The sequence below is a fragment of the Bos javanicus genome, chromosome 10, assembly GCF_032452875.1.
Source record: "Bos javanicus breed banteng chromosome 10, ARS-OSU_banteng_1.0, whole genome shotgun sequence".
NCBI lineage: Eukaryota > Metazoa > Chordata > Mammalia > Artiodactyla > Bovidae > Bos > Bos javanicus.
The window spans coordinates 45,712,331-45,724,828 of record NC_083877.1 but is presented as its reverse complement, the minus strand read 5'-3'; the positions used below and the strand labels follow the sequence as shown (position 1 = coordinate 45,724,828).

Genomic DNA, 12,498 nt, shown 5'->3' with positions numbered 1-12,498 from the left:
TTCCGTCTTGAGACCCTGCATTCTTCCCGGGTGGCTTCATTCCCAAAGTAGCTCTCTGCATATGGAAAGAATCATGACACCTAATAGCCCCAGAAATGGTAGGGACCTAACAGAAGCAGAAGATATTAAGAAGAGGTGGCAAGAATACACAGAAGAACTGTACAAAAAGATCTTCATGACCAAGATAATCACGATGGTGTGATCACTCACCTAAAGCCAGACATCCTGGAATGTGAAGTCAAGTGGGCCTTAGGAAGCATCACTACGAACAAAGCTAGTGGAAGTGATGGAATTCCAGTTGAACTATTTCAAATCCTGAAAGATGATGCTGTGAACGTGCTACACTCAATATGCCAGCAAATTTGGAAAACTCAGCAGTGGCCACAGGACTGGAAAAGGTCAGTTTTCATTCCAATCCCAAAGAAAGGCAATGCCAAAGAATGCTCAAACTACCGCACAATTGCACTCATCTCACACGCTAGTAAAGTAATGCTCAAAATTCTCCAAGCCAGGCTTCAGCAATATGTGAACCGTGAACTGCCAGATGTTCAAGCTGGTTTTAGAAAAGGCAGAGGAACCAGAGATCAAATTGCCAACATCTGCTGGATCATGGAAAAAGCAAGAGAGTTCCAGAAAAACATCTATTTCTGCCCTATTGACTATGCCAAAGCCTTTGACTGTGTGGATCACAAAAAACTGTTGAAAAATCTGAAAGAGATGGGAATACCAGACCACCTGACCTGCCTCTTGAGAAACCTGTATGCAGGTCAGGAAGCAACAGTTAGAACTGGACATGGAACAACAGAGTGGTTCCAAATAGGAAAAGGAGTACGTCAAGGCTGTATATTGTCACCCTGCTTATTTAACTTACATGCAGAGCAAATTATGAGAAATGCTCGGCTGGAGGGAGCATAAGCTGGAATCAAGATTGCCGGGAAAAATATCAATAACCTCAGATATGCAGATGATACCACCCTCATGGGCAGAAAGTGAAGAAGAACTAAAGAGACTCTTGATGAAAGTGAAAGTGGAGAGTGAAAAAGTTGAGCTTAAAGCTCAACATTCAGAAAACGAAGATCATGTCATCTGGTCCCATCACTTCATGGCAAATAGATGGGGAAACAGTGAAAACAGTGTCAGACTTTATTTTTCTGGGCTCCAAAATCTCTGCCAATGGTGATTGCAGCCGTGAAATGAAAAGACGCTTACTCCTTGGAAGGAAAGTTATGACCAACCTAGATAGCTTATTAAAAAGCAGACATATTACTTTGCCAACGAAGGTCTGTCTAGTCAAGGCTATGGTTTTTCCAGTGGTCATGTATGGATGTAAGAGTTGGACTATAAAGAAAGCTAAGTGCCAAAGAACTGATGCTTTGAACTGTGTTGTTGGAGAAGAGTCTTGAGGGTCCCTTGGACTGCAAGGAGATCCAACCAGTCCATCCTAAAGGAGATCAGTCCTGGGTGTTCATTGGAACGATTGATGTTGAAGCTGAAACTCCAATCCTTTGGCCACTTGATGCAAAGAGCTGACTCATTTGAAAAGATCCTGATGCTGGCGACAGAGGATGAGATGGTTGGATGGCATCACCGACTCGATGGACATGGGTTTGGGTGAACTCCAGGAGTTGGTGATGGACAGGGAGGCCTGGTGTGCTACAGTTCATGGGGTCGCAAAGAGTTGGACATGACTCAGCTACTGAACTGAACTGAACTGAACATCTCCAGAATTCTATGTTGTCCTTAGTACTCTTTAAAAAATATATTAACAAAAAACAAATGAAACCCCAAAATGCATAGCACAATCTAAGGTGAACATTCTTGTCACCACCATTGGATCAAGAAATAGAATCTTGCCATCTACTTCAAAAGCCCCATACATGGGCCCCTTTCTAATCACAACCCTCCCCAGATCCTGATTTTTTAATGACCATCCAAATGTATATCCCTAAACTGAACTTTAGTCTTGCCCATTCCAAGTTGATATATCCCTAAATCTCTTTCAACTCTTATCTCTCCCTCTACCCCTTTACCCAATCTGTTGAAGAATGCTTTTGACTTGCACAAATGCCCAGTCTGAATTTTACTGATTGCATATTCTCGATGCAGTTTGACATGTTTCTCTGCCCCCTAAATTTCCTGCAAATATGTAGCTGCATTCAGAGACTGGATTAGACTCAGGTTTGATCCCTTTTGGCAAGACTAAAAGCAATGTTTGGCAAGACTGCAGGAAGCACACCATGCCTTTTTAAGATTTTAATGTCTACTGATGTCTAATATCCATATCTACTAATTCACCAAGGGTTCCTGAATGATGATGTTCTAATTAAAGGATTAACAAACAATGGCCTGTAGACCAAATCTGTCAAACTTCCCCTGTTTTTATAAATAAAATATTATTGTCAGGAAGTGACAGTTAGTCCTGAAATGCCAAATCCCGTCACTTTGTATGCACCAGGCCTCCAGTCCCCTCTGAGGTCCTGGAATCTGCCTGGGACCAGATTAGGGTACAGTTTCCCAAAAGTCACAGACTTTTGAATATATAGACTTTCATCCTTCTCCTTGAGATAGCAAGGACTCTCCTTTCACTCTCCTTGCTTCCAGCTATCCCACCCTGGAACACTTAACCTCTCTCTCCGTAGCTTCAGAATAATCCCCTCTAAGACGCTCAATCTTTTGGAAACCAAACCTCAGACAGCAGGTTGCCTTAGGTAACTTCTTCTACCTTCTGAGGTGGGAAACCCGAAGTCTGTCCACCCGCTTAGCACAAGGAGGGAAAATCCCAAGAATAAACAACAACAGCAACAAAAGACTGTCATTCTTTCTAATCCTCCCACAACAGCAGAAGCAAAATACAGCATCTCAATAAATTTTCCTGCCACAACTTCTCTGCTCCCATATACAAAAGAAAGGGTTATCTTGACTTCTCTGGTAGTTCAGTGGATAAGAATCTGCCACAATGACACGAGTTTGGTCCGTGACTGGGAAGAGTCCACACACTGCTGAGCAACTAAGGCGGTGTACCACAACTGCTGAGCCCACACCCTAAAGCCCATAAGCTGCAACTACTGAAGCCCATGCGCCTAGAGCTTGTGCTCTGCAACAAGAGAAGCCACTGCAGTGGGAAGACTGCACATCATGATGAAGAGCAGCCCCTGCTCACTGCAACTAGAGAAAGCCCGCGTAGTGACGGGGACCCAGCCCAACCAAAAAGCAATCAATTAATTAATTTAAAAAATAAAAAAGAAAGGGTTATCTGGTTATTCCACATCTTTATGAATCCCCTTTTCTTGCAAATAATGGAAAACTCACTCAAATTCATTGAAGGAAAATAGGGAGTCTATTAAAAGGACCCAAGGGCAGGAGTAGCATGTCCTCACTCATGAGGAATGAGAGCCAGGACCAGGAGAGCTGCCTCTAAGCATCATCAGCCCTCACAGTACCCCTACTGTGCCTCTTGTTTTGCATCTGCTCTATTCTCCTTCCTTTGCAAACCACCTCTCCTTGTTTCTTGTCCCCATGACAGAAAGCACCCATCCTGTGGCTCCCAGTTTCTGTCTTCTCAATACAAGAGCCCAGCAGATATTCACTGGTATCTCTCAAAGGTCAAAGTTACTAGATGAACAAATCTGCTGGCTCCACCTCTGGAGTTTGCAGACATTCCTTCCACTCATGTCCTATTGGCCAAAACTTATTCAAATGACCACACCTAGCTATCAGGGAAGCTAGATTATGTGGTCTCTAACTAGATGATCATAGGCTCGGTGGGATCTATTACTAAAAGGAAAAGGATGGGGGGTGGAGTGGGGAGGATAGCTCCTAGAGATAGTTAGCTGCCTTTCCATACAGTTCATATCAAATATTTAGTTGTTTAAGACAAAGATGGATATGGCACTTCTTGAAGATAAGGCCAATGAAATGGGATAGATCTCACTCATGCAGGGAGCTATAACGAAAGAGAAAGTGACACCAACAGGAAATATTGCGTGATCTCTCTTATACATGGAATTGTGGAAGAGGAATGTCATGTGCCATTTCAGTAAACAAAGGATGTTGCAATCATGAAGCCATCAGGCACAGCAGTCACCCCTGCTGGTGTACCCTGAGGAAAGTTCAGGATGGAGAAAAACAGGGTACTGGTCCTGGATAGTTAAGGTACATGTCAAAGGAATCATTTCAATAAGCCCAAACTCTTGCATCTTCTATTTCTTTGCACTGATCACTGAGGAAGGCTTTCTTACCTCTCCTTGCTATTCTTTGGAACTCTGCGTTCAAATGGGTATATCTTTCCTTTTCTCCTTTGCCTTTAGCTTCTCTTCTCAGCTATTTGTAAGGCCTCCTCAGACAGCCATTTTGCCTTTATGCATTCCTTTTTCTTGGGGATGATCTTGATCACTGCCTCCTATACAATGTCATGAACCTCTGTCCATAGTTCTTCAGGTACTTTGTCTATCAGATCTTATCCCTTGAATTTATTTGTCACTTCTACTGTATAATCGCAAGGGATTTGATTTAGGTCATACCTGGATAGTCTAATGGTTTTCCTACTTTCTTCAATTTAAGTCTGAATTTCACAATAAGGAGTTCATGATCTGAACCACAGTCAGCTCCAGGTCTTGTTTTTACTGACTGTATAAAGCTTCTCCATATTTGGCTGCAAAGAATATAATCAACCTGATTTTGGTATTGACCATCTGGATCTGGTGATATCCATGTGTAGAGTTTTCTAAATCTTCTCTTGTCTTGTGTTGTTCTCTTGTGTATTGTCTCTTGTGTGGTGTTCTGCTTTATTGACTATGCCAAAGCCTTTGACTGCATTGATCACAACAAACTATGGAGAATTCTTCAAGAGATGGGAATTCCAGACCACCTTATCTGCCTCCTGAGAAATCTGTACAGGTCAAGAAGCAACAGTTAGAACCTGACATGTAACAACAAACTAGTTCCAAATTGGGAAAGGAGTACATCAAGGCTGTATAGTGTCACTCTGTATATTTAAATTAAATGCAGAGTACATCATGCAAAATGCCGGGCTGGATGAAGTACAAGCTGGAATCAAGATTGCTGGGAGAAATATCAATAACCTCACATATGATGACACCACACTTGTGGCAGAAAGAGCCTCTTGATAAAAGTAAAAGAGGAGAGTGAAAAAGTTGGCTTAAAACTCAACATTCAGAAAACTAAGATCATAGCATCCAGTCCCATTACTCCATGGTAAATAGATGGGGAAACAACAGAGACAGTGACAGAATTTATTTTCTTGGGCTCCAAAATCACTGGAGATGGTGACTGCAACCATGAAATAAAAAGTTGCTCGCTCCTTGGAAGAAAAGTTATGACCAACCTAGAAATTGTATTAGAAAGTAGAGACATTACTTTGCTGACAAAGGTCCATCTAGTTAAAACTATGGTTTTTCCAGTAATCATATATGGATATGAGAGTTGGCTTATAAAAAAACATTGCTTTTAGTCTTGCCAAAAGGGATCAAACCTGAGTCTAATCCAGTCTCTGAATGCAGCTACATATTTGCAGGAAATTTAGGGGGCAGAGAAACATGTCAAACTACATCGAGAATATGCAATCAGTAAAATTCAGACTGGGCATTTGTGCAAGTCAAAAGCATTCTTCAACAGATTGGGTAAAGGGGTAGAGGGAGAGATAAGAGTTGAAAGAGATTTAGGGATATATCAACTTGGAATGGGCAAGACTAAAGTTCAGTTTAGGGATATACATTTGGATGGTCATTAAAAAATCAGGATCTGGGGAGGGTTGTGATTAGAAAGGGGCCCATGTATGGGGCTTTTGAAGTAGATGGCAAGATTCTATTTCTTGATCCAATGGTGGTGACAAGAATGTTCACCTTAGACTGTGCTATGCATTTTGGAGTGGGTTGCCATTTATGGATGGAGGATAGCTCCTGTTTTTGCATGTCCAACACCTCATGTTTGCTAAAGGAACTGCCCCTCCCCCTGGTTGTATGGTGATCACACTGTTTCTCCCAATCCCTTCTTTCAGGAGTGGGCAAAATGACACCAATCCAGACAGTCATGATACCTATTTCCCCTTCCCACAATTATTTGTCCAGGGGAAAGGCATGTGACCCATGGAAGGCCAATCAGAGACTTAGAATGACATTTGGTACATGGATACTTTGTCTTCCTCTCTGATCAAGGGCTGTTAAGGACCACAGAAGGTCACTTTGCTGTTAGCAATTCTTCCCACAACTTAGAGAGAGCTCCCTTGATATTGAAGCCACACAGAAGAGCAGAGCTGGGGCATGGAGAGACACAGGACCCTAACAACAACACTTGAGCACATGAATCTAGCTATATTCCTTTTAAAATATATACTTACTTTTATTTATTTATTTAACTGTGCCAGATCTTAGTTGCATCATGCAAACTCTTAGTTGCAGCATGTGGGATCTAGTACACAATGAGGGATTGAACCCGGACCCCTGCATTAGGAGCATAAAGTCTTAGCAACTAGGCCACCAGGGAAGTTCCTGAATCTACCTATATTCCAAAAGCCAGGACCCTTCCCTGTTACTGAACCAACAGATTTCCTTTTTTTGGTTTGCTTTTTGCCTAAGCTACTTTGAGGTTATATCAATAACCTCAGATATGCAGATGACAGCACCCTTATGGCAGAAAGTGAAGAAGAACTAAAGAGACTCTTGATGAAAGTGAAAGAGGAGAGTGAAAAAGTTGGCTTAAAGCTCAACATTCAGAAAACAAAGATCATGGCATCCGGTCCCATCACTTCATGGGAAATAGATGGGAAAACAGTGGAAACAGTGGCTGACTTTATTTTTGGGGGCTCCAAAATCACTGCCGATGGTGATTGCATCCATGAAATGAAAAGACACTTACTCTTTGGAAGGAAAGTTATGACCAACCTAGATAGCATATTGAAAAGCAGAGACATTACTTTGCCAACAAAGGTCCGTCTAGTCAAGGCTGTGATTTTTCCAGTGGTCATGTATGGATGTGAGAGTTGGACTATAAAGAAAGCTGAGCACTGAAGAATTGATTCTTTTGAACTGTGGTGTTGGAGAAGACTCTTGAGAGTCCCTTGAACTACAAGGAGATCCAACCATCTCAGTCCTGGGTGTTCATTGGAAGGACTGATGTTGAAGCTGAAACTCCAATCCTTTGACCACCTGATGCGAAGAGCTGACTCATTTGAAAAGACCCTAATGTTGGGAAAGATTGAAGGCAGGAGGAGAAAGGGACAAGAGGATGAGATAGTTGGATGGCATCACTGACTCAATGGACATGAGTTTGGGTAAACTCCAGGAGTCGGTGATGGACAGGGAGGCCTGGCGCGCTGGATTCATGGGGTTGCAAAGAGTCAGACATGACTGAGCAACTGAACTGAACTGAACTTCGAGTTGGGCTTTGGTTACTTCCAACCAAGTTTCTTGGCCAACACAATGTATATATGAAAAAAAAAGACTAGAAGGAAATGCACTAAAGAATTGTTGTGTTTGGTTAAAGGAATTTTACCCAATAAATAAAGAGTTTTCCTTTACACTTTTGATTCTGTTTGTAATGTTATATTATTTTTTAAATTTCAAAAAGAAATATTTAAGGAAAAAAAAAGCATTTTTTTGGGGGGGGGGGCCCACTGCAGCTACAAATGATCATATTTCATGGTCCACATATATGTAGATTAGGAGTCAAAAACATTTTTAGGAAATTTGCCCAAGGTCACACAGCTGAGGGGCTGAGATGCAAATTCAGATCCTCCAAAGCCAATGCTACAAATCAATCTTCTTCCCCATTCAAAGAGAAAATTTCATGGGCATAAGGATACAGAAAATGTATAATCATCCAACTGTGTTTGGTAACACTCTTGTAATAGCTGACACTTTAGAAAATTAATTTCTTCTGTATAGTATTCATTTCAGTTTTAGCATATGTATTATAATTATTTCCTATTATTGCATAACAAATTATCACAAATTTAATGGCTTGAAACAACACATTTATTTACAGAGAAAGACAAATAAAGTATGTTAGCATTTATACATGGATCTGAAAACTGAACCAGGAAATTCCCTGGTGATCCAGTGGTTAGGGTTCCATGCTTCCACTGCAGGGGGCATCAGTTCAGTCCCTGGCTGGGGCACTAAGATCCCACATGCCCTGTGGCACAGTCAAAAATAAAAATAAAACAGACTGGTGGATACAACAAAAAAGAAACAGACTCACAGACATAGAAAACAAACTAGTGGTTACCAGTGGAAAGAGGGAAGTGGGGAGGGGCAAGATTGAGGCAGTGGATTAAGAGTTATAAACTATTATATATAAAATAAACCACAAGGATATATTGTACAGCACAGAGAATATGGCCAATATTTTATAACTATAAATGCAGTATTATTTTTACAAATTGTGAATCACTATATTGTACACCTGAAACTTAATAGCATTATAAATCAACTATACCTCAACAAGAAAATAAAAAACTCCCACACTTATTTTCTCATAATTCTGGAGGTCAGAAGTCTGAAATGGGTCTCTCTGGGCTAAAATCAAAATGTTGGCAGGACTGTTCCTTCTGAAGTCTCTGGAAAAGAATCTTTCTCTTGCCTTTTCTAATTTCTAGAGGTCACCTGAATTTCTTAGCTCATGGTGACTTTCCTCCCTTTTCAAAGCCAGCAATCTAACATACTATAATATTTCTCTGACCATGATATTCCTACCTCCCTTTTTAAAAGAACTTTGTGAATACTTTGAACCCACTTGGATTATTTAGGATACTCTCCCCATTTCAAAATCCTTAATTTACATTTGCATTTGCAAAGTCCCTTTTGCCATGTAAGATAACACACGCCCAGGTTCCAGGAGTTAGGATGTGGAGATCTTTAGGGATCATTATTCTGCTTACCACAATTTATATAACTACAAAATTTACTTGGAACATGTACCAAAAAAATTACCCACAATTCTCTGTTATCCTAACACAATCACTAATGATATCTTTCTGCAACTCTTTCCAATCTATTTTTATTTTTAAATATTTATTTATCTTAATTGGAGGATAATTACTTTACAATATTGTGATGGTATCTGCCATACATCAGTATGAATCGGCTATAGGTATACATGTGTCCCCTCCATCCTAAACGCCCCTCCCACATCCCTCCCCACCCTACCCCTTCAGGTTGTCACAGATTCAGTCTATTTTTCTATCTGGGCTTTCCATAATTAGAGTTATACCATGCTGTGTCTGACTTTTTCACCTGATGTATACACCACAAGCCTTTTCCTGAGCTGCAGCAAGGTCTTTGTGATACCCATCAGCAATGGCTGCAAACATTCCACAGAATGGATATGCTGTTGTTTACTTAACCAGTGCCCTATTGTTAGATGTTTAGGTTGACATTTAGGATGCTTCCATCTTTTCACTCTTACACACAATGAGGAGATGAACATATGCATACAGATCTTTCTAAATTTATGAATTCTTTCAGATAGACTCTCAGAGATGGAATTACCAAGCCTAGGGAAATACACAGTTTGACACCAACAAATTGAAACCAATGTCTTTTCTTTTGATTTTAGTATTTCTGGTTTTGGTTTATTAGCATCTTAGAAGAATATAATTGTCCAATATATTGAAGTCTAATTATGTTGGACTGTTTTGATGTGGTTTAACTATTATGAGAGTCATTTCTGAATGTTGAAGGGGAGTTGAATAGTCTGTTCCTGAAATGGCACTATGTAATCTCCACTTTGGAGAATACTCAATTCTAAGTTGAGATTCCTAGTAGAATAAACTTAATTTTCCCACAACTCCAGTGCCTATTAAAATTTTTGGTGTGGTTTTCTTTTCAAAAACTCCTAATTGTTTTTGGAAATTTGGATGTAAGGGTAGCACATTATAGATTATTGGCACATAAAATTGTTTCTAAAGTAACTGCCTACGTATTTGTTTAAAAATACTAAAAAAAGGTAGGGATTCGTAGGTGACTCAGCAGTAAAGAATCCACCTGCCAATAAAGGAGACACGGATTTGATCATCCCTAGGTCGGGAAGATCCCCCGGAGAAGGAAATGGCAACCTATTCCAGTATTCTTGCCTGGAAATCCCATGGACAGAGGAGCCTGGCGGACTACTGTCCATGGGGTCACAAGAGTCTGACATGACTGGGCACAGCACAGCAGCCCAGTAAAACCAAGTTTCTCTGCTGAGTTTATGATTAATGCATCCATCTAAAACTTTATTTCCTTTCTTGTCGTGCCCTATTCCTCTTAAGATTGAGGAGTTATCACAGAAAAGTGGGGACTGAAACTGAGCAGTACCCTGCAGGAACCTCCGGGTACAAACACCCCTCTGGGTCCCCTGATTTTTGTTTGTAGGGGAGAGACAAAGAAAAAAGTGTTAATATTCTAGGCCTTCCCCAAGTTCCAAAGAGCAGGCTCTAGCAGTTAACAGGATGGCAGAATTACAGGATGACTAGTTGCTCTTGAAGGAACACAGATAACAATCTGATGCCTATTTCTTCTACAGAAACTAAGACCCCCACCCAGGTGGAGGATGGTGACTATAAGCTGATCACAAGCACACAGACTCCAGACTGATTGGAACCAGAAGGTTGAGATTCCCAAGACATCACCCTGTCATCTTATCCCCAACCAATCAAAAGAAAGTCACACACATTCTGCAGCCCTTGACCCAAATTTTACCTGTAAAAATTCTTCCCCTGAAATGATTGGAGAGGTCCAGTCTTTTCAGCATGAGCTGCCTGTTCTCCTTGCATTAGACCTTCCTCTGCTCCAAACTCCAACATTTCAGATTGTTTGGCCTCAGTGTACACTGGGCTCATGAACTTGGATTGGACAACAAAAATACATTCCCAAAGGTTACAGTGATTTCAGAGCCACCAGTGGTGAAGGCAAAGACTCATTTCACTGCAGCCCATCAATTGCTGTCGCTCCAGGAACTTGAATTCCAAACTGCTGACAAATGTCATTTGACGTAATCTCTGTATCCTGTTTGCCCTCTGGGGAAATTTGCTCCTAGTTACCACATTTGAAATAAACTGCAAGTGTCATGATTTCTCAGGTACGTTTTTATTGGTCATAACCAAATCAGCCTGTCAACTAATTCAACTCTTTCGTCCAAAGACACATGAAGTTAGAAACCATCTTCTCAGTAACAAAATTTTTTAACAGTTTGATAGGAGAGAGAGCACCAACCTGCAATACAGCAGCCGTGGAGCACATTTGGAACATGTTAACATTCTTCTTTATCTCTTTTAGCTGTGCCTGGCTGAACCCACCTAGGGGGCTTCAAGCTGCCTACCCTCCTGAACCCTCCAGGCCAGAGGGGCTTGACCTCCCAGTCCCTGAGAAGCAAGCCATCTCAGGCAGCTGGGACAACACAGAGAATGAAAGTCAGCTCAGTACCTAGGCTTGTGGCAGCCTCTGCTCCCGAGTTAAAGCTTTTTCTGAAAATGATAATAACGTGATGCTATTATCATATAAATGATCAAATAACACGAAAGCCAAAATCTTGGCTTTCTCTGCCCACCAAAGTTGGATGAAAAATACAGAGACAGAGTTTGGAGGAAATAGAAAGGTGGCTTTAATTCTCAGTCAGTGGAGAGGGGAACTCAGTAGGCTTATGCCTCAAGAACTGTGCCCTGTCCACCCATGAGGTGTCTAGGGGCTTCTATAAGATGAGGAACAAAGATGTTAGGATCTTTATTTCTTCCTCTTGCATTGTTTCAAAGACTGGCATTATTTCATAGGCTGGTGTCAGTAACTCAGGATTTGAGTCTGGCAGTTCGGTGGCTCCGTGGCCTTCTTTCCGATATGTAACTACAAAGGGAAGGGTGTTGTAAGGGTAAACACCAGACACAGGATGTATTCAGCATAGAGTCAAAAGAAAGTAGATGTGAAGTGTAGCTCCTGCAGAGTTAGGGGGTGGAAAAGCAAGCTTAGGTACAGACATGCAGAGTTAGGAGCAGTTAAAGTGAAAAAAAAAAAAAACTAGGAATGTTCAGGCCTGCTCATAGTTCTCTTTATCTTCTTTGTTCTCATGAAAGGGAAAGAAAAAAACCTCATTTCTCTCTCTCTCTCTTTTTTTTCCTTTTCACTGCAGTAATGACAGTGATACTAACAACAGTAATCAACATCCCCCTTGCAAGTGCTAAGGTTCAGGCAGTGTACTAAGTACCATATACGCATCATCTCATTTCTCCTTACAAGAACCCTAAAAGCCATCTGCTATCACAACCTTTTTAAAGATAAAGAAATTGAGGCTCAGAGAACTTAAGGAACTTGTCCCAGGTCACACAACTAAAAATTGACAAAGCCAGGGTGTGGAGCCAGATTTTGTTAGACTCCAGAGAAAGATTCTTGACTCCCCTATTAGGTGGTGGTGGTGTTCAGTCACTCAGTCGTGTCTGACTCTTTGCGACCCCGTGACTGCAGCATGTTAGGTGGTGTTACATGCTGAAAATATCCACAACACATTGTCTTA

General features: G+C 41.1%; 1 protein-coding gene across 2 annotated transcripts in view; it reads right to left on the bottom strand.

The window, feature by feature from the left end:
• Nucleotides 1–10,989, bottom strand: part of HERC1 (HECT and RLD domain containing E3 ubiquitin protein ligase family member 1) — a 232,895-nt gene extending 221,906 nt beyond the window's left edge. For both annotated transcript variants that reach the window (XM_061431034.1, XM_061431032.1), the window contains exon 1: nt 10,698–10,989. The gene's annotated coding sequence lies outside the window, so the exon portion shown is untranslated. The remainder of the gene's footprint in view (nt 1–10,697) is intronic.
• Between the last annotated feature and the right edge of the window lie 1,509 nt (nt 10,990–12,498).